At 36.4% G+C, this 22,862-nt stretch overlaps 1 long non-coding RNA gene across 3 annotated transcripts in view; it reads left to right on the forward strand.

The window, feature by feature from the left end:
• Positions 1-20,219: 20,219 nt before the first annotated feature.
• The window catches only part of LOC147365980 (uncharacterized), a 100,036-nt gene continuing 97,393 nt past the window's right edge, over positions 20,220-22,862 (forward strand). For all 3 annotated transcript variants that reach the window (XR_015133107.1, XR_015133106.1, XR_015133105.1), the window contains exon 1: positions 20,220-21,024. This is a non-coding gene — a long non-coding RNA (uncharacterized LOC147365980). The remainder of the gene's footprint in view (positions 21,025-22,862) is intronic.

The following is a 22,862-nucleotide window of genomic DNA, read 5'->3' on the forward strand; positions in this document are numbered from 1 at the left end:
TCAAATAGAAAGATAGGCTTCTTGGTTTTGTTCTCTGCTTTATATCAATAGATATCAGTGGTCAGCGACCCACAATTTATAAAAGTAAATTACAATCACTTATGTCAACCCTAATCTCCAAATTCATCCCACTCTCCCCTTCCCCCACTGTATCCACATGTCCGTTCTCTATATCTGGGTCTCTATTCCTGCCCGGCTCATAGGTTGATCTGTACCATTTTTCTAGATTTCACATGTAGGCATCAATATGCAACATCTACTTTTCTATTTTTGACTTACTTCACTCTGTATGAAGATTCTAAGTTCATCCACAGCTCTACAAATGACTCAATTTCTTTCCTTCTTATAGCTGAGTAATATTTCATTATACATATAGTATTTCATGGTATAGATGTACCACTTTTTTATCCACTCATCACTATCATAAAATAGATAGCTCATGGGAACCAGTGAGCTATCTATTGTATAGCACAGGGAGCTAGGGTGGGTGCTCTGTAATGACCTACATAGGTAGCTGAATGGGGGCTGAATGGGAGGGAGGTCCACAAGGGAGGGGATATATGTATACATATAGCTGATTCACTTCATTGTTCGGCAGAAACTAACACAATATCGTAAAACAACTATACTCCAAAAACTTTCAATCACTTATAAAGATATTGTGTACTGGTCACAGCAACACTCTTTTCCAACAATACAAGAGATGATTCTACACATGGACATCATCAGATGGTCAATACTAAAATTAGATTGATTATATACTTTGCAGCTGAAGATGGAGAAGTTCTATACAGTCAGCAAAAACAAGACTGGGAGCCGACTGTGGCCCAGATAATGAACTATTTATTGTAAAATGCAATTTAAATTGAATGAAGTAGGGGAAACCACTAGATCATTCAGATATGACATAAATCAAATCCCTTACAATTATACAGTGGAAGTGCCCAATAGATTCAAGGGATTAGATCTGATAGAGTGCCTGAAGAACTATGGATGGAGGTTCATAACATTGTATGGGAGGTGGTGATCAAAACCATCCCAAGTAAAAGAAATGCCAAAAGGCAAAATGGTTGTCTGAGGAGGTCATATAAATAGCTGAGAAAAGAACAGATCCAAAAGGCAAAGAAAAGAGGAAAGATGTCCATCTGCAGAGTTCCAAAAAATATTAGGAGAGTTATGAAAGTCTTCCTCAGTGATCAATGCAAAGAAATAGAGGAATACAATAGAATGGGAAAAACTAGAGATATTTTCAAGAACATTAGAGATACCAAGGATTATTTTATGCAAAAATGGGGACAATAAAGGACAGAAGTGGTATGGACCTAACATAAGCAGAAGATATTAAGAAGAGGTGGCAAGAATACACAAAAGAACTATACAAAAAGATCTCAATGACCCAGATAGCCATGACAGTGTGATCACTCACCTAGAGCCAGATATCCTGAAGTGCAAAGTCAAGTGGGACTTAGGAGGCATCACTATGAACAGAGCTAGTGGAGGTGATGGAATTCCAGTTGAGCTATTTCAAATCCTACATGATGATGCTCTTAAAATGTTGCACTCAATATGCCAGCAAATTTGGAAAACTCAGCAGTAGCCACAGACTGGAAATGTCAGTTTTCATTCTAATCCCAAAGAAAGGCAATGCCAAAGAATGCTCAAACTACCACACAATTACACTCATCTAACATGTTAGCAGAGTAATGCTCAAAATTCTCAAAGCCAGGCTTCAACAGTACATGAACTGAGAATTTCCAGATGTTCAAGCTGGATTTAGAAAAGGCAAAGAAACCAGAGACCAAATTGCCAACATCTGTTGGATCACAGAAAAAGCAAGAGAATTCCAGAAAAACATCTACTTCTGCTTCATTGACTATGCTAAAGCCTTTGACTGTGTGGATCACAACAAACTTTGGAAAATACTTAAAGAGATGGGAATACCAGACCACCTGACCTGACTCCTGAGAAACCTGTATGCAGGTCAAGAAGTAACAGTTAGAACTGGACATGTAACAGCAGACTGGTTCCACATTGGGAAAGGAGAACGTCAAGGCCGTATGTTGTCACCCTGCTTATTTAACTTACATGCAGAGTACATCATGAGAAATGCCAGCCTGGATGAAGCAAAAGGTGGAGTCAAGAGTGCCAGGAGAAATAGCAACAATTTCAGATATGCAGATGACACCATCCTATGGCAGAAAGTGAAGAGGAACTAAAGAGCCTCTTGATGAAAGTGAAAGAGGAGAGGGAAAAGTTGGCTTAAAACCCAACATTCAAAAGACGAAGATCATGGCATCTAGTCCCATTACTTCATGGCAAATAGAAGGATAAAAAGTAGAAGCAGTGAGAGACTTTATTTTCTTAGGCTCCAAAATCACTGCAGATGGTGACTGCAGACATGAAATTAAAAGATGCTTGCTCCTTGGAAGAAAAACTATGACAAACCAAAACAGTATATTAAAAAGCATACATTACCTTGCTGTCAAGGTCTATATAGTGAAAGCTATGGTTTTTCCAGTAGTCACATATGGATATGAGAGTTGGAGTATAAAGAAAGCTGAGCACCAAAGAATGCTTTTGAACTGTGGTGTTGGCAAAGACTCTTGAGAGTCCCTTGGATTGCAAGATCAACCCAGTCAATCCTGAAGTAAATCAGTCCTGAATGTTCATTGGAAGTACTGATGTTGAAGCTCCAATAACTTGACCACCTGATGGGAAGAGCTTCAGTTCAGTTCAGTTCAGTTCAGTCGCTCAGTCGTGTCTGAGTCTTTGCGACCCCATGAATCGCAGCATGCCAGGCCTCCCTGTCCATCACCAACTCCCGGAGTTCACTCAGAATCACGTCCATTGAGTCAGTGATGCCATCCAGCCATCTCATCCTCTGTCGTCCCCTTTCCTCCTGCCCACAATCCCTCCCAGCATCAGAGTCTTTTCCAATGAGTCAACTCTTCATATGAGGTGGGAAAAGCTTACTCATTAGAAAAGACCCTGATGTTGGGAAAGATTGAAGGCAGAAGGAGAAGGGGATGACAGAAGATGTAATGGTTGGATGGAATTGCCAACCCGATGGATATGAATTTGAGCAAGCTCTGGGTGATGGTGAAGGACAGAGAAGCCTGGTGTGCTGTATTCCATGGGGTATCAGAGAGTCAGACATGACTGAGTGCCTGAACTGAACTGATAATGATATTGGTTACCATTTCCTGGAGGAAACAACTCTATGTATAAAATGAATTCTGTCAGATATTAGAACCTAAAACACCCCTGGTTTCTGCATATTAAGAGATTTGCAAAGCATACCCCTAGATTTTTTTATTTTCTTAATGTCTACTCCTCTAGTATATGAATGTATTCTATCAGCCCCTTAGTTTTTATTTTCTCCTCTCTCTAAAACCCACTTTTGACCTGAGACAAATTATGAAAATTTTATGAAAATTTTCTCAGTGTCAGTCAGTTCCCTAATCTATTAAAGGGCATAATATTAATAGCACCCTACCTCATAATGTGGTAGAGGGATTAAAGAAGACACGTAAGTAAAAAGTTTAGCACAGTGCCTGGCACACCATGGGTGCAGGACATGTTTTCAATAGGCCACTTCCAAACAAATGTCCAGACCTTGAGGAACTCCTGCTGTTCCTCCAGGTGCTTCTTGGTCCTCAGCAAAAGGTGATCGGGTCCTTGAGTAGGGGAGATAGTTCAGACGGCAAACCCAGAAAAGAGATGGGGTAAATTTAGGGATTGTGAAGACACCAAGTGTGTAGCACCATGAAGGAACATCCCAAGAGTTGTGCCATAGGTTTATACATCACTCAAAGGTTTTACTCCAATATACCCCTCAAAATTCACGTGGCACGCCAAGGTCTAGTATCTGTTTATACCTCTGTATGTTTTTCTTAACCTAAAAAGCTTGAAAGCTAATAGAAATCAGGATTCTAGCATTTTCATTTTTCAGGACAGAGTGATTATTGTATTTTTGTTGTAAGACTGGAGTTTTTTCTATTTTTAATGTTTAGTTTATATTGGAGCATAGTTGATTTACAATGTTACAGGTATATAGCAAAGTGATTCAGTTATACCTATTCTTTTCCATATTCTTTCCCCATATAGGTTGTTAGAGAATATTGAGTTGAGTACCCTGAGCTAAACAGTAGGTCTTTGTTGATTATCTATTTTATATACAATAGTGTGTATATGTTAACCCCAAACTCCAAATTTACCCCACCCTACTCACCTTTCTACTTTGGTAACTGTAAGTTTCTTTTATTACTCAGCCATAAAAATGAATGAAATAATGTTATTTACAGCAACATGGATGGAACTAGAGATTATCATATTAGTGAAGTAAGTCAGACAGGGAAAGACAAATATCATATGATATATTAAGTATGGAATCAAAAATTGATACAAATAAATTTATTAAAAGAAGCAGAAACAGACTCACAGGATTCTCCCATTTTAACTTCTTTCTATAATTTGTATTACCTTCAATATTTAACATAGTACAGGACATAGTTCATTTTCTTATTGGTTAACAAAAGGAGAAATCAGATTTGATTGTTTTGTGTCTCTCAAAACTATGAAGATATGTGTGAAATCCTGTTTTAAAAAAGGCAGACAAAAGAAGATAACATAGAATAAATGAATTCAAGAAAAAACTTAGTATAATTATGGACTTCGAATAATTCTAATGTTTTAACACTTTTTTTTTCATACTTTCAACCTAGTTTGGTGTTTTTCCTCAGGTATTATAATAATGTCATAATTTTATCTATATTAATCCTTCAAGAAATGACTGGACATAGAATGCTTTTCAACATACTAAGTAAATTGGTCAAAAAGTGCATTTTCAACATCTTGGCAACAAACAAGACAAACATAAAAATCTGTCGTTGTTTATGGCAAAGTTTATGGAATCTTGGCTATTCTATTACATGTTATCACAGAGCAAAGTACTTCCTAGTAATGTAAGTGTGTTATAATGTTTGGAAATTCAGTGTTCTTTTGCAGGTGACTTTTTGACTTAGAGTGTTTATGAATGAAATGAAATATATCCTCTGTGAATTTATTCTGTTCTGATGTTTTTCTCTTTCATTAATCACAAAGAAGAAAAATTGTGTTTTTATAGTATATCCAGAGCCCAAAACTTCATTTTTGTTCTAAGTAAGCAGTTTCTTTCATAAAGATTATTTGACTCACTTTTAGTGACTTCTTATCCCTCAGCAGAGAGCTGGTGTCACACTATTACCACATCTTCTTAGGCAAAGAGAACACAGTTCAGCCCCCATGCTAGTGGGTCACTGGTTTGAGAGAAAAGCCAATTTGTATTAGGTAAACTCTGTACATCTACACATCCCTGGAGAGCTGAATGAATCATGGTTTGATCTCCTTTCAATAAGCAGTGGAGGAGATGGAGAGGCAATAAGACTTAAAAGTCCAACCAATCTAGTTCTTGTACTTATGTATTTTGATAAGTATGCATAAATATTTATTATTGAGAGCAAGAAGATATTTATAAAAAGTATTTTTGAAATAAACCCTCCACTTAAAATCTTGTTGACTGTAAATGGAATTTAATATGGAGTCTTGGTGTTTAAATGCATTTTTCTTTTAGCCAACTGAGCTAAAGACTCAGGGATAAGAAGCAATCTTTTTTCTAACCCCTGAAGAAAGCCAATGGTACTATCCAGTAAAATTAAACACATGCCCTTCCCTGCCAAGGGCCTGGAAAATTCTGAGAGCATGCATGTGACTCCACTGGAAAGTAGTCACCAGCTTCCAGAAAGGTGAAGGTTGCAGTTGGTTGCTTCAATCACAGCTCAAGTACTGAAAAGGGTGAAATCTATCAAGAAGGGGAAACAGTTGTTGAACCAGAGGTAGAGCTGAGGTGTTTTGTCACCTGTCTTTGAAACTCTGCAAACACATACACTTTGGATAAAGCTGAGAGTTGGCAAAGATCAAGTATCCACTGAGTCTCTCCTGCCAGCCCAGAAAAAGGAATAAATGTCAGTGATTGTAGTGATGTGAGCTCACTTTGCAGACCAATGTTACTTAGGAATCCTCAATACTTTATGCACTCTACACATTTAATTTTTAATATGAATATGTAATCTGTATGTTGATAAAAATCTTAATGTTGTATTATATTATTCATAATAGTGCTTAAACCATATTCTAGATATTCCTAGGAGGACTGAGAAAAGTATACCTCCCAGCAAGATGGCATAAAACTAATTATCAGGGGGGATTCATGAAAAATCAGCCAGGTTAAATTGCTATGTATACAATATAAACATATTATCAGTAGATATTTTAATATAATCTACTTCTCAATAACCCAATTAACTGTTCTATTCTTTAAACACTTAAAGACAAAACAAATCTTTCTAGTTCTATTATTACATCTTTCTTTCTAGTTCTATAAGTTTATATTCTTCTTAAATTATCAATTTAATGTCTTCTAGAGATAAACTTATTATCCTTTATAATTAATCTTAGAATCAGAAAAATCTAAAGTTATTGTTTTATTAATCTCAGTTGGATTCTGTAATGAACACAGAATGTGAAATATTCTAAGCACCTAATAGTGGTTTTCTAACATCTGAAACGATATGGTTGAAGTGTATAAGATGTGCTGCTTTTATGAGAAAAACTATAAAATCAGATCTTTTGCAATAAAAATAAGACAAGAAAAAATATTTTGAGGGGGGAATTATCCTATGTTACAATGTAAAAATCAGGTTAGAAAGCTCATAAATTATTTCCAATTTTTGAAAGTCAGAATAGATATATTCTTCCTTATATAGGAAGGAAGTACAGCTAAAGCAGTAAGTACAGCTAAAATCTTTTGGCATAATATATAATACAAACTTAGGAAGACTCTAGAAAAAGACAGAGAGAAGACAGCAGACAGTCTAGGGATCTTGTGATTGAAGTAATGACATTGAGGATTCTCTGAATTTTCTTTTTGCTTAGTATTGATTAACCAAGCCATATTTACTTCTGGAAAAGCCAGTAATCCAGAAATACTGGAAACACCAATGCACACAAGCAAAAATAGCCCCAAGAAAATTTGATTCCTTTTAATCAAAGGTCCAGAAAAAGGGAAGCCTAGAAAGACAGAAAAATTGTAGACAATAATCACTCTTATCTAGCAAACACCAAAGGAAAAACCATGGCCTTACTCCCATCCTTACTGACAAAGGCTGAGACTGGAACTTTTTACCATTCTTACCAAAGTATAGGCCTTCCCTGGTGGCTCAGCTGGTAAAGAATCTGCCTGCAGTGTGGGAGACCTGGGTTCAGTCCCTGGGTTGGGAAGATCCCCTGGAGAAGGGAAAGGCTACCCACTCCACTACTCTGGCCTGGAGAATTTCATGGACTGTATAGTCCATGGGGTTGCAAAGAGTTGGACATGACTGACTGACTTTCACTTCACCAAAGTATAAGATACCCCTTGGCCGACTATCACACTGCCAGTGTGGTGTCAAAGAAGCTCAAGTGGAGAGCCCTGAGTTTTTCCTCATTGGAGGCCAGTAAGAGGCCCTTTGCACTAGCTAATAATCCTATGTAATTCAGAATTACTACACTTTTTTGAAAAATTTTTTGGTTGACAGATAATAAAACTGGACACTTTTAAGTTGCTACAAATGGAGTCACTAGCAGTATTTAAGTCTTTGCAAATTTGTGAAATAATTTCTTGTGACATCTTCAAATACTCCAAAGCAAAAGCATAATGGTATAAGCCATCATAAGAGTCTGCTGTGTCTCAGGTGGTAAAAGAATCTCCCTGAATGTGGGAGACTCAGTTTTGATCTCTGGGTTGAAAAGATCCCCTGGAGAAGTACCACTCCAGTACTCTTGCCTGGAGAACCTCTTGGACAGAGGAGCCTGGTGCACTACTGTCCATGGGGTTGCAAAGGAGTCTGACACAACTGAGCAACTAACATGTTCACTTTTTATAAACCAATCACATTTTCTTTTTTACAATTCATGTCTTCCCTTCATATTACCTGAGGTACCCATTTGAGTGATTTGCACATGGTATATTTTCAAAATGTGCCTGCTATACTGAGATAGCTTGGTGTTAGGGAGAAAGCACGGACCTGGGAACATGAACATTTTGTTCTAGCCCTAGATTTAGTAGAACTGGTTGTGTGACCCATGTAAATCATTAGTTGATTTTATACTTGGATTTCTTTGTATATAAAATTCAGAAATGGAGAAAGAACATACTAACTTATCTCTTAAGTCTTCCTGTATTGTTTTGTGATCCAATAAATACTATTAACCTATTTCCAGCTTCTTATAATAATTTCCTGACTGATCTCTAGTCTTCAAAGTTTACATTGTTAAAACAAAATTCAAAACAAAATTTAGCTGAGTGAATTATGAAGATATTATTGACCTTATTCAACAATTCATGAATTGTGCAGAATTCCATCTAACATAGAAAGGAGATCCAAGGAGCTGAACAAAATGATAGACTTAAAGGCAGAAGGGAGCAGAAATAAAAAACATTATACCAGACAAAAAGCAAGTTGATTATTTCAAGATAACTTTCCTTTAGAAGATAGCAGGAATCTTTCAGCAAATGACCTATCTAGTGCTGATCAGGCAATTCCTGATTGACTGGCTTAAAATTTCTTTCCTGAAGAGCCAAAATAGTAATTGTTAGGTCTTGGTTTGGTGATGTGGAGTTTAGTGACTCCATTTCAGGCTTGTTCTCATTTTCAACAACATCCATTCATTGCTCCAGTTAAATCTTCCTAAAAGATTTTCTTGATCATGACACTTAGTGTCAATAAAATTAAAACAAGAAAAACAAACAAAATCTCCCCACTATGCACTAAACAAAACTTAAAACCCAGACTTTCACTTTGGCTTTACGAAATCCTCATGAATCATCACCTGTCATCACTTCCTGCAACATCAGAATTCTAGCCTGACAGCTCCCTGCCAATCAGCAAGCACAGCTGAGCTCTACTTCTGTGTTTTTGACATGCAACATCCCTTCCACTCAGAATGCCTCTCCTCTCCTTTTCTTTTTCCATTTTTCTGCCTATAATAGCTCACATTTATTGAGTGCTAACTTATACTAGCAAACACAGTAAAACTTTTACTGCATAGTCTCATTTTTGATTCTCACAATGACTCTCTCAAACTGGCCCATTTTACTAATAAGTAAACAGACACAGAGAGGTTAAATAAGTTTTCCAAGGTCAAGCAGACAATATACTTGTAAAATGGAGAAACAAGAACAAAACCTGTGTTATAATTTGAATGAGTACATAAACTTCAACAGGAGACCAAAATAAAAGTCGTCAGGTTGGTTTCCAGGGTAATAGTAATAAGATCTACTTTAAAAATAATTTAAATTTTACAAAGAAATTTTATAAATTCTATCCTATTTTTTTTTAATTCATTGTCAACAGAAGCTTGGTTTGAGGGGGTAATTTGTAATGGACTTAAAAGAACACCATTTGAAAACTTAATAATTATTTTTCAATTTGAACACAAAGCTTAAAAATGAAATGATTATTTCATATTATATTTTGGTTGCAATAAAAATATTAAAGCATATTTTTAAAAGACTGTAAAGAATTTTATTAGAACATTGCTTTCCTTAAAGAAAATATGGAAATCTTGATGTTTAAAATTTTTAAACAAAATCTTAAGTTTAGTTGAATGTAATAAATCCCTCCTCCTCAACCCAAGGCCTGCCTAATTGAAGGGTGAGTTTGGTGTTATTAAGCTTATACATTTATATGTTTTGTTGTTTTTAAAGTTTGAGCCTTCAACCAATTGACTAGGGTAGGCTTTCAAAAGACTTAAGAGGCCTTTGTTTGTTGAACAAATACTTTATATTCACCACTGGAAAATAGGTTAAGCCTGCTGTGTCAATTAGCTTAATTGATGAGAACTTCAATTGGTCCTGGGGTGTGTTAATTTCCTGAGGTGAACCTGTTGAGAGAACTACTTAGAGAAACTTTCACAGTTGGGAAAGCTTTCAAATGCACTTGACTTAATCTAAGATCTAGGTACCATAATTTCACATACATCAAATGCCTCCAAATCCTCCTTGCTTCAACATCTTTGATGTCAAGACAATCTTTGCCTCCCTCTTCCTACAGTTTCTTTATCAGCCTCCCACTTAGATAAGAAGGACAGGATTTGTCTGGATCCCTCCAAGGGGTAAAATTAAGACCAATATCTTGACTAGTACTATGTAAGAACATTCTCAAGGTTGTCTGTACAATAGCGTGTGTAGTTTAGGGCTGGGTTATGAATGTATATATGCTTGGGTGGGGGTGCATCCTCACAACTGTGTACATCTTTTTTGGATATAATGTCACACCATCCTAGCAGACCTATAAAATACTTATCCATCTTATAAATGGAATGTTTATCCAAGATTGCATAGCAGATCCAGGATTTAATTCCAACATCAGAAACTGATCTCTTTTCTTTATATTGCACTATCTTATGAAAGGTGTGGCTTCCCTGATGGCTCTATGGGTTAAGAATCTGCCTGCAATGTGGGAGACACAGGATAGGAGGGTTCAATCCCTGAGTTGGGAAGATCCCCCAGAGGAGGAAATGGGCACCTACTCCAGCATTCTTGCCTGAGAAATCCCATGGTCAGAAGAGCCTGGTGGGCTACAGTCCAAAGGGTCTCAAAGAGTCAGACATGACTAAGTAAGCATGCATGCAAGGTAGACAGGCAATATATACTAAAAAATATTCAAGCATTTGTTAGATGTTGGGCTAATGTCTTGAACATATATTAGAGTGATTTGACAGCTCAGTCTTTTTCTGAAGCGTCTGAAAATTATGAGATCTCTAAATATTTTTAGAGGCTCTCCTCTTCCCTTCTCTTCCTCTTTCCTCTTCTCTCTCTCTCTCCCTCTCTCTCTCTCTTAGCATGATGGTCCACGCACACAAAGTGATGAAGACAATAACAAGCAAAATGTAGGCCCCTGTAAGCTAATCCTTTTTGGCTTTGCAGATGATTGCCAGGTTTCCTCCCAGCCACCCTTACCCTCCCTGAATAATGAAACTGTAGATTCATCTAACACCTCAGCCTCCTTGCTCATCAACATTCACTTCTACTGAACTTTTACATTAATTTCACTTAAACAATCACACCTTATTACACTCTCTTTTTGTCTCTTCAAATGCCTGAAATTCTATGACTTTCAAATTTCTGTCTTTATTGTGGACCAGTGTCTTTTTGAATATATCTATTTCCTCAATGGATCCCACTAGCTGGATTTATACTTCTTCCAATCTAAGATTGCCAAAGTATACAGCATAATCTTTATGTTTAAGCCACTTTCTTCTTTGATTCTAGTAAATCATAGCCCCTGGTGTCTTTGAATTTACCTTTGCCTTCTACTCTTTTCTAATCAAAGATCCAGTTGGTCACAATCAGGTTAATTTAATGGGACTTTTACCACTTAATCGTTTATTGTCTCATCACCCTTTCTCCTTTTGTTCTGAGACATGGCTCTCTACCCTTTCTGGCATGATCGAGAGTAGTCACCCTTCTTCAAGAATTATGATTATAGAATAGATCTGATAATGTCTCTTCCAAGATAAATTAATGTAAAATAAATGTTTATATGCATTATTTTTCCTTTTTTAACTTGCAGAAAATACGTGTGTCTTATCAAAGTTCATACAACCAATTAGTTGCAGAATTGAATATCAATGTTTCCTTACTATAGCCTCTTTATATTACCCCCAGCTAGGCCATCATAATCAACAAAAGAATCCAAAATGCAGTACTTGGATGCAATCTCAAAAACGACAGAATGATCTCTGTTTGTTTCCAAGGCAAACCATTCAACATCACGGTAATCCAAGTCTATGCCCTGACCAGTAATGCTGAAGAAGCTGAAGTTGAATGTTTATATGAAGACCTACAGGCCTTTTAGAACTAACACCAAAAAAAAAAAAAAAAAAAAAAGATGTCCTTTTCATTATAGTGGAGTGGAATGCAAAAGTCAGAAGTCAAGAAACACCTGGAGTACTCCAAGGCAAATTTGGCCTTGAAGTACAGAATGAAGCAGGGCAAAGGCAAGAGAATGCACTGGTCATAGCAAACACCCTCTTCCAACAACACAAGAGAAAACTCTACACAAGGACATCACCAGATGGCCAACACAGAAATCAGATTGTTTATATTCTTTGCAGCCAAAGATGGAGAAGCTCTATACAGTCAGCAAAAGCAAGACCGAGAGCTGACTGTGGCTCAGATAATGAACTCCTTATTGCCAAACTTGCTGGCTCATCAAAAAAGCAAGAGAGTTCCAGAAAAATATCTATTTCTGCTTTATTGACTATGCCAAAGCCTTGGCCTGTGTGGATCATAATAAACTGTGGAAAATTCTTCAAGAGATGGGAATACCAGACCAGCTGATCTGCCTCTTGAGAAACCTGTAAGCAGGTCAGGAAAGAACAGTTAGAACTGGACATGGAACAAGAGATGGGTTCCAAATAGGGAAAGGAGTTCATCAAGGCTGTATATTGTCACCCTGATTATTTAACTTATATGCAGAGGACATCACGAGAAACTCTGGGCTGGAGGAAGCACAAGCTGAAATCAAGATTGCTGGGAGAAATATCAATAACCTCAGATATGCAGATAACACCACCCTTATGGCAGAAAGTGAAGAACTGAAGAGCCTCTTGATGAAAGTGAAAGAGGAAAGTTAAAAAGTTGGCTTAAAGCTCAACGTTCAAAAAATGAAGATCATGGCATCTGGTCCCATCACTTTGTGGCAGATAGATGGGGAAACAGTGGCTGACTTTATTTTTTTGACTCCAAAATCACTGCAGATGATGACTGCAGCCATGAAATTAAAAGACGCTTACTCCTTGGAAGGAAAGTTATGACCAACCTAGATAGCATATTGCAAAGCAGAGACATTACTTTGCCAACAAAGGTCCATCTAGTCAAGGTTATGGTCTTTCTAGTAGTCATGTATAGATGTGAGAGTTGGACTATAAAGAAAGCTGAGTGCAGAAGCCTTGATGCTTTTGAACTGTGATGTTAGAGAAGACTCTTGAGTCCCTTGGGCTGCAAGGAGATCCAACCAGTCCATCCTAAATGAGATCAGTCCTGAGTGTTCATTGGAAAGCCTGATGCTAAAGCTGAAACTCCAATACTTTGGCCACCTGAGTGAACAGTTGACTCATTTGAAAAGACCCTGGTGCTGGGAAAGATTGAGGAGGAGGAGAAGAGGACGACAGAGGATGAGATGGTTGGATGGCATCACCCACTCAGTGGACAATGGGTTTGGGTAAACTCCCGTAGTTGGTAATGGACGAGGAGACCTGGTGTGTCCATGGGGTCACAAAAAGTCAGACACAACTGAGCGACTGAACTGAACTGAGGTCCATAAAAGCCTCCTCTTTATGTAAAAAATAAACTTATGGTTACCTAGGGATAAGGAGTAGTGGCATAAATTGGAAGAACAGGATTGATATATGCACACTCTGTTCATGGGACTCTCCTCCAGGCAGGGATATTGGAATGGGTTGTCATACCCTCCCTACAGGGGATCTTCCCCACCCAGGGATCGAATCTGCATCTCTTAAGTCTCCTGCATTGGCAGGTAGGTTCTTTACCGTTAGTGCCACCTGGGAAGCCCATGTACACACTGCAATACATAAAATAGATAACTAATAAGGACCTATCGTATCGCTCAGGGAACTCTACTCAATACTCTCTAATGGCCTATATGGGAAAAGAAGCTTAAAAAGAGTAGATATATGTACATGGAAAACAAATTTACTTTATTGTACACCTGAAACTAATTCAAGATTGTAAATTATACCTCCAACAAAATTTTTTAAAAAGACTCCTTTTTATATGTAGGCTGAAGCTCAAATCCCTTTAAAATTGTCCACCTTTAAAATTTCACCTTTTTTACTCCCACACACTTAGCTTATGCTTGTTTTCAAATTACTTGTCATTTCTCTGAATAAGCAGATCTTCATAAATTCATACCTGCTCCACTGATTGTCATTAGAGAGGTTTTGCGTGTCCAGTCATTAATGATCAAACTTCCCTGTAGGACTTGGATTTTCCATGAGCAGGTTTCCAGGGGTACCCCAGAATTATACAACCCCAAAACTTGAGATTATCAAGAATGATCACTATATCATGCTCTTTATTTATTCCTTTTCATGTTGTTACTATAGAAACCCTAGTCTTCTACATTAATACTCATCACTTAGAACTTTGATTCCTTTATATTCTGTAATTACCTTCTGACCTCAACTCCCACTCCTCTTCTGCTAAAGGGAAATTTAGATTCCCTATATCTCTGAATCTTTTATCACTAATCTGTCAAAACCTCTCTCTCTTGGAGTCAATTATCATTTCCTAGAATCAATATTCTTCCTCCTTTGATGTCAGGGCTGGATTCCCTATAGTATTCTCCAGCAATACTGCTATCATAACTCTCAGATTTTGCCATCCACGAAGATCCTTCCAATATTCAGATCGCTCAGTAGGTTGATCTCTTTTACATTATCATAGCCACACATTCTCATGGTTATATCCTAATGCTTATGACCATAACAACCTCCTGTCCAAAATTTCAACATCAAACCTCCCACTTTTTCTATTTCTGGCTCACTCCCTCTAGTACTCCAACTCTAACAGTTCTCCAAACATAAGAACATATTTGATTTTCTGACTTCTCAAAAATCTGTTAGCTCCTTAAATTCTCACTTCCCTCCTTGTTTAGATTAAATTTCCTAGTCAGTTATTATAATGGTTCTGCTTCCTTTCATACACACTCAACCTCCTTGCCCTCCATGCAAATGAATATGTCTGAGGGAAACAGTCATGCTGACTGTACACTCTTTATAATTATGATCATTAACCTCAAGTGGTTTCTTAATGCTACCCAGTAATCATATTTCATTGTACTATTACTATTCACACTTCCACTCAGCCGTAACATCTCTTTCCCCAAACTTCCAAAATCTCCTCTCTCATCATCATTCTTAGCTGATCATGTGCTTGCTGTTTCAGAGCCAGCCACATAATTTGCAGGAAGGAATATGAAATAAAAAATGCAGAGCCTCTTATTTAAAAAATAGGAAACAAAATGACAGTAAAAGTACTGAGATATAAAATTTTTTTCTTTCATCATCTCTCTCTCACACAATATCATGGCAGTTTTTTTACTTTCTATTTAATCTTGTCATAAGTAAAGAAAAATTTTAAAAGTTTAATTTATTATCATGGATTTTACCATTAATCTTTATATTATACAATGTCAGTTTTCAATGCAAATATAAGAAAACTTGTATGCAGAACCAGCAAAATTACAAAACTTACATTTTGTGTTTCGTATATGCATATGTATTTTGTTTTTGCCAGAATAGAGGAAATGTTGTACAAAACTAACCAAACATTTTCTTTTTCCTTCTTTATTCATGAACATTCTATTTAAACTCTCTACCTCAGTTTACTGCTGAGTGAGCAAAAACTGAAAGAAAAAGAAGTCTAGGTTGCCCTGTGTTTCCCTTTCATGTCATCATTTTCAGTATAAGAAGTGAGCTACTACAGGGAAGTATTATAACTTGAATAAGAAAAGATATAACAAATTCTGGAGCTTTTTTGTGCTTCTTGGATCACTATTGCCTTTTTTTCTGAGTTGCAAGCAAGTTCTTGTACAACTGATAGTGTGGCTTCTTGGGCTGTCAGCGTCCCAGGCAATCGTAGTTATAGGCTTGTCTACCTTGTGCTTGCTCTGAGTCTTGCTGAATTCCCATGCCTAGCATATCCATTGGAGTTCTGTGTTCACAGGGCATCATGAATGTCATATGTGAAAGTGATAGAAAGAGAAGATACATCGATTGTGTATATCTCCTCTGCTCACACTCATGTTACTTTGTCTCATTGGACTTTACAGAAGTTCAAACATAAATCTTTTAAGAATTATATAACATCAATAACAGAGATTCAAAATTTATGGGATGCTTCTGAGTACTGGGTCCTGTGCAGTTGTATGGGTTGTACACCATAAAGCTTGCCCTGTCCTTTTTCATTAGAAATAGAAAGAGAACTTCCATAAGTACCTATTACTAAACTCTCATCATAACTTACCTCTCTGCCCATACCTTCAACTTCCCATCTATATGATTAACAGTCCACACTCCTGTTTAAATTCAACCCCTCCATGTCTCTGTTGGAGCTTTCCCATTCCAACTATTCAAAATGTTGCATTTCTCTTTTTTCTTCTTCATTCTCTCGGCTAGATTACTATCTTTAGCAAATATATTGCTACTTATCCCATATTTAAAAAGTAAAATCTTCTCTTGACTCCATCACAGAAGCTACCATGTCATTTTTCTCCCCATCTGTAAAGTAAAAATTTCCTCAATTGTTTATTCTTACTGCATCCAATATCTCTTCTCACATTTTCATTTGGATTTGCTCCAATCAGGTACCACCATCCCAACCATATGTAATCATTGAATTCAGTTCAGTTCAGTTGCTCAGTTGTGTCTGACTCTTTGCAACCCCATGAACTGAAGCATGCCAGGCCTCCCCATCCATCACCAATTCCCAGAGTTTACCCAAGCTCATGTCCATTGAGTCGGTGATGCCATCCAGCCATCTCATTGTCTGTTGTCCCCTTCTTCTCCTACCCTCAATCTTTCCCAGCATCAGGGTTGACAAAGTAATGTCTCTGCTTTTTAATATGCTGTTTAGATCAGTCATAACTTTCCTTCCAAGGAGTAAGCATCTTTTAATTTCATGGCTGCAATCACCATCTGCAGTGATTCTGTAATCATTAGTGGCATTGTTTGCTAATTCCGATGGTCAGTTTATAGCCAAATTCTCATTTTTTTTTTCTATTGCCGCATTCTCTTGGCTTTGATATCCTCTTTTTTAGTTAGCTTTTGTGATGGATAGTTTTGTGTCAATTTGGCTGTACTATGATCTCTAATTATTTGGTCAAACACCAGTTTCTATGTCATCATAAAGATATAATTTTAGGTAAGACTACCATTTAAACTAATGGACTTGAAGTAAACTATGTTACCCTTCATAGTATGGGTGGGCCTCATCCAAACAGTTAAAGGCCGTAGAGAAAAAATGATTAATGTTCCCCTAAAAAGAGAGAATTCTGCCTCTAGGCTGCCTTTGGACTCAAGCTGCTGTTCTCTGGGTCTCCAATCTGCTGTCCTACCCTGCAAGTTTTGGATTCGCCAGCCTCCATAATTTTGTGAGCAATTGCATGGATAGATATAAATATAGAAATAGATATAAGTATTTTCTATTGGTTCTGTTTCTCTGAAAATTCTGCTACTGCTAAGTCACTTCAGTCGTGTCCGACTCTGTGCGACCCCATAGATGGCAGCCCACGAGGCTCCCCCGTCCCTGGGATTCTCCAGGCAAGAACACTGGAGTGGGTTGCCATTTCCTTTTCCAATGCATGAAAGTGAAAAGTGAAAGTGAAGTCGCTCAGTCGTGTCCGACTCTAGCGACCCTATGGACTGCAGCCTACCAGGCTCCTCCGTCCATGGGATTTTCTAGGCAAAAGTACTGGAGTGGGTGCCATTGCCTTCTCCCTGAAAATTCTAATAAGCTGCTAAGATTTCAAAGTTTTCTGTCTAATTTTGATCTTACCTCTCAACCTAGTTCAGCTGAGCCTTTTTTTTTTCCATTCCCCCCCATTTTCCCTTATCTCTAAACTTTGGGATACTGAAACATTTTTCCTTAGCATTATTCTCTTTGCTATTTACACTCATTCTCTTGGTAATCTCATCCGAATATATATTTTCCCATATTGACTTTATCATTTCCTCTATGTTTATATTGGGGGGGAGGAGTATATTTAATTTTTTGTACTATTTTACAGTAATTCACATACCTTATTCCCACTTTCTCAAAACACTTCAGTGTGTATTTCCTAAAATCAAGGTTTTCTCTTATATAACAATAATATAATTATAAAAATTAAGATTGATATATAATACTACCATTATTTAATGTAATAACTTCTTTAACATTTCATCAAATGTCCTACAAATGTCCTTTACCACAACAGGATCACATATCATATTTACTTTTCAAGTCTTTTGAGTTACTTTTAATATAGAACAATTCCTTAGTCCTTCTTTGTCTTTTGTGATATTGATATTTGAAAAGTACAGGGAATTAGTTCAATAAAATGTCTCTCAATTTGGGTTTGTCCAATGTGTCCACATGATTATACTCAGATTATATATTTTTGGCAGGAGCACCATGAATGACTACTTTCTGATTTGTAGCCTAAGCTTTTTTCTTTTCAAGAAAGTCATTTTGTTCTGTGAGAATGATATCATATTGGAGTAGTGTGGACCCTAATCCAATATGACTGGTGTCCTTATAAGAAGGCGGATTTTGGACACAGAGGAGAATGCCATGTGAAGATGAAAGCAGATATCAGGGTGATGCTGCTACAAGCCAAAGATGGCCAGAAATCCACCAGAAGCTATGACAGAAACACAGAACAGATTCTCATTCTTAACTCTCAGAAGGAACCAATCCTGTTGACAAAATTAGTTGATGTCATTGATCTCCAACTTCTAGAACAGTAAGGCATACATTTTGTATTTAAGACATGCACTTTGTGTTACTTTATTATAGCAGCCCTAGAAAAATAACAATCAACCCATTCATTCCACTCTTAGGTATTTACCTAGGAGAAATGAAAGTTTATATCCAGCAAAGAATTCTACATGGATGTTCACCATAGGTTTATTTATAATTGCCCCAAACCAGAAGTAACTTAAATATTTATCAGGTTAATAGGTAAATAAAATAAATTTTAGCATATTTTTATAATGAAATATGTAGTAGTTAAAAGAACAAACTACTGATAGACTCTATATGAATAAAATACATAATTTAAAAAAAACTACTGGATGAAAGAAGTCAGGAACAAAAAATGCATCCTGTTATAATGATTCCTGTTGAATGAAATTCTAGGAAATGCAAAACTAATTTATATAGTCATAAATCTCATCATTTGGGAGGACAGAGCTTGAGGGATTGGTTGGGAAAAGGGACGAAGGGATTTTTTGTGGTGATGAGACTGTACTTTAATTGTACTGGTGCTTATATTTGTGAAAACTTACTGAATACTACACTTAAAAATGGCAATTTTTATTTTGGAAATTATACCTCAGTAAATTTGATTTTTAAAACTGTATGGTTAGTAAAAATACGGTTAAAAATACTTAGGATGGAAATAATACATATAGAAACAACAACAATTCCTTCTTTAATTTTAATTCTTAACATTATGGTGTTCATTTTCATAAACAGTGTAATAAAACATCTAGCTATAGAGTCATTATTTTTTAATGGACATACTCAGGATTTCTGGCATTGTCTCAAACCTGTCACTGAGAAGGTTGTTGGGTGTTTTGATAGTAAGCTAGAAAACTGGAAATTAGGTTGGAAATGAACTCAAGTATAATTGAAAAACACACCGAAGGGATTTGGATTATTGATAAGGGCTACTTTTCACATGGAATTTAACAACAATGCACAGTATTTGCTATTTTTATGAAATATTTTACCTATCTAGATTTATACTTAAAATGGTAAGTTTAGGTGTGGCCTCTTACTTTCAAATTTCCATCCCCTTGGCTCTGTATATTTTTAGGAAAGTTGGATGAGGTAGATTATCTAAGAGCAACAGGGAAATTAACAGGGTTGAAAACCATTAAAAACTTAATTAGGTTTATATTTAGCTGCTGTCTGTTAGAACGCTTTAGTATTCCCCAACTTGGTTACACATGCAATCACTTTAAAAATACCTACACCTGAATCTCATACTTACTTGTTTTTAATTGTCCATGAAGTAAAATTTTAAAAATAGTTCCAGTTGGTTCACATGTGAAACCAATGTTCCTAAATGATTGGGTAACTTTCCATGGTTGCCATATGACTATATATATATGTATGAATGTGTGTGTGATCAGTTGTGCCCAACTCATGTGACCCCATGCTCATCAGGCTCCTCTGCCCAGGTTCGAACCTGAGTCTCCTGCATTGGCAGGCAGATTCCTGACCACTAGCACCACCTGGGAAGCCTGACATATAATTGATAATCTGTAATAAATTGGGAAATCATGGTTTCATGGCTCTGGTTGACTCTAGTCTTCACCTATGAATCAATTGGTTTCTGTGGATGGACACCTTGAGTTTTTTACTATTCAAATTACCACCTTTACAACACTTTATCTGAAGTTTCTACTTTGAAGTTACAGAGATGTGGAAATGGTTAATTTAGAGATAAAGCATTATCAGTTAAAAATATTTAAAAAGAATAAGTATTCCAGTACTGTGAATTTCTAAACTACATTCTTGTTTAGTATAAAAGCCTCCAGTTCAATTTATCATAAAGGATTTAGAAGTATGTAATAGAATTCATAGTTTCAAAAGTTTTAGTTGTATGTTATCCTTAACTAATCACTTTCTAGATTAGTTTTGTTATGGACTGGATTGTATCCTTGCCAAATTCACATACTGACATCTTAAAAACCCAGTACCTTAGAACATAACTCTATTTGGAGGTAGACCCTTTTTCTTAACTTAATTGGCTATGTGGAGTCTCATTTGCAGCTCCCGGGGTCTTTCTTGTATGAGTTCTTTTGTTGTGTCACACGGGCTCCAGAACGCGCAGGCTCAGTAGTTACTGCGCAGGTTTAGTTGCTCTGCATCTTGTGGGATCTTAGTTCCCCAGCTAGGGATGGAACTTGAGTTTTCTGCATTATAAAGTGATTTCTTTACCACTGGACATCAGGGAAGGTCCTGAAGTGAGGTTGCTAGGGTGGGCCCTGATCTAGCATGAGTGATCTTCTTATAAGAAGAGATAAGGACAGAGATGCACAAAAAGAAGACCAGGTGAGGGTACGGGGAGAAGATGATTAGCTACAAGCCAAGGAGAAAAACCTCAGAAAAAACCGACCTGCTGACACCTTGATCTCAGACTTCTAAGGGTAAGTATTTTGAGAACACACATTCTTGTTTAAGACATCTAGTCTGTGGTATTTTGTTATGGAAGCCCTAGGAAACTAAGAGTCCTTTTCAACATCCAGCTGATCAGCAGGACCACCTGTAGCTACAGGAAAAATTTAAAAATGATGTGCATACCAATTAACTTAGAGGGGGAAAAATGTAGGGTGAGTGAACATAGATTTTTTTTTTTCTTTTTTTTTTTTTAGTAAGGTCTCCATGTGATTTTTTTGGTCATTGAGGACAGGTTTATATTTAACTAAATTCTTTCAATAACAATCTGCTGCAAAGCTGCTTAGTAAGACTAACTTGAAACCTGATAAACAAGTCATAAATTTTTTACAATCTACCCAGGTTCTATTTGTTATTTTGACAAGTATGTTCCTTAAATTATTTAGTATTTGTTCCTTGTGAGATATAAAACAAAAGTAAATGGGTTTAAATTTTTGTTATCTGTTATTAAAATTCCTTCTTGTGTGGCTTATGCAGAAAGATGTTATTTATTCTATTGTAATATTTCCCTTAAGATTCAGATCTCAATATGTTCTTGTTTTCTCTATGTGATATCATAGCCCCATAGAAAATATAAATGCCAAGATTTTAAGCCATTTCATGAGTATTTTGAGGATTAATTATTAAATTACAGCTTCCAGAATTCTTTGGTTTTACTTCTTCAGAGAGAATATGCTTTATCACAGGTAAAGAAAGGGAAAAAAATTTCTGAAACTGGAAAGAATACAAATAAGAAAACTGCAGGAAATAACCATTGAAGAAACTGTTCAGAAATGCCACTTGAAATTTAGTTCTTTCCAGACTCTTTCCAAACAAGTTCTGTTGCTTACTAAGCTAAAAATAGTTACCACATAATAATTACCTGCACATGGGGATTTTCCAGGACCTGACCTCTATAATTTGGGATAAAAATCACCTGGAGACCTCTGGTTGCCTCTGATAATCAGTTCTGACACAAAGTCAGAATTTAAGATTAAAAAAGTAAATGCTAGAATACATGGTCTGTACTCAAATCCTAGCTTTTCTCTTTCTTGGCTTTGTAACCTTGGGTAATTTTTTTTTTTAATCTCTGTTTGACTTATTTTACCACAGAGACTTTTTGTATGTGTGTGTCCATTTATTTAAGGCAGTTGTTAACAATGTTAATTTATATCAGAAATCATCTATTACAATTATGTACAAATCCTTACATCCTTCTCTATCTTCCTTTATACTTCAGTAGTTGATGAATATTTTTCTTTTCTGTCTTATTTCTCTCTTCTCAGTGTCTTTCACACTGGTAATTTATGTTCCATTTGTTGCTATTCTGTATCAACCACACAGCAGTATGGTTCTATCTTAGTCTTCATGAGAAATTACTTCACTGGTAATATCTTGAAAAGAAGCTCTTGCTATTGTCAATCACACTTATCTTACTTGTCATCCCCAACATCACCTTACAAGGAAAAGATAACTCTGAGATGATTGGTTGTTAAGGTAAAAGAGGAAAATTGAAGATGGTAGTGTCAAAATATCTCAATAAATCAGAGCAAAAAGTCTCCACTTATTACAGAAACTTCCTCTTTACCAACTTTACCCGCTCAGGAAGTTCACCCTAATAAGCCTTTGGTTTTTTCCATTAGGTCATCACCTGATTCATCATCTTATGAAGCAGGGACACTAAAACCCTACCCTAGACCAACACCAATGTCAGCTGCTTAATTGCTGTAAATCATAATCTCTCTTAGTTTTTAGCTCCTTTGACTATCTTGTTATTCCTATTTGCTTCCGAACTTTAATATTCCTGACTTTCAATTATCCTTTTTAAAAT

Source organism: Bos grunniens, chromosome 9 (assembly GCF_055505025.1).
Source record: "Bos grunniens cultivar Pamir isolate PY7600 chromosome 9, Bosgru_T2T1.0, whole genome shotgun sequence".
Lineage (NCBI taxonomy): Eukaryota > Metazoa > Chordata > Mammalia > Artiodactyla > Bovidae > Bos > Bos grunniens.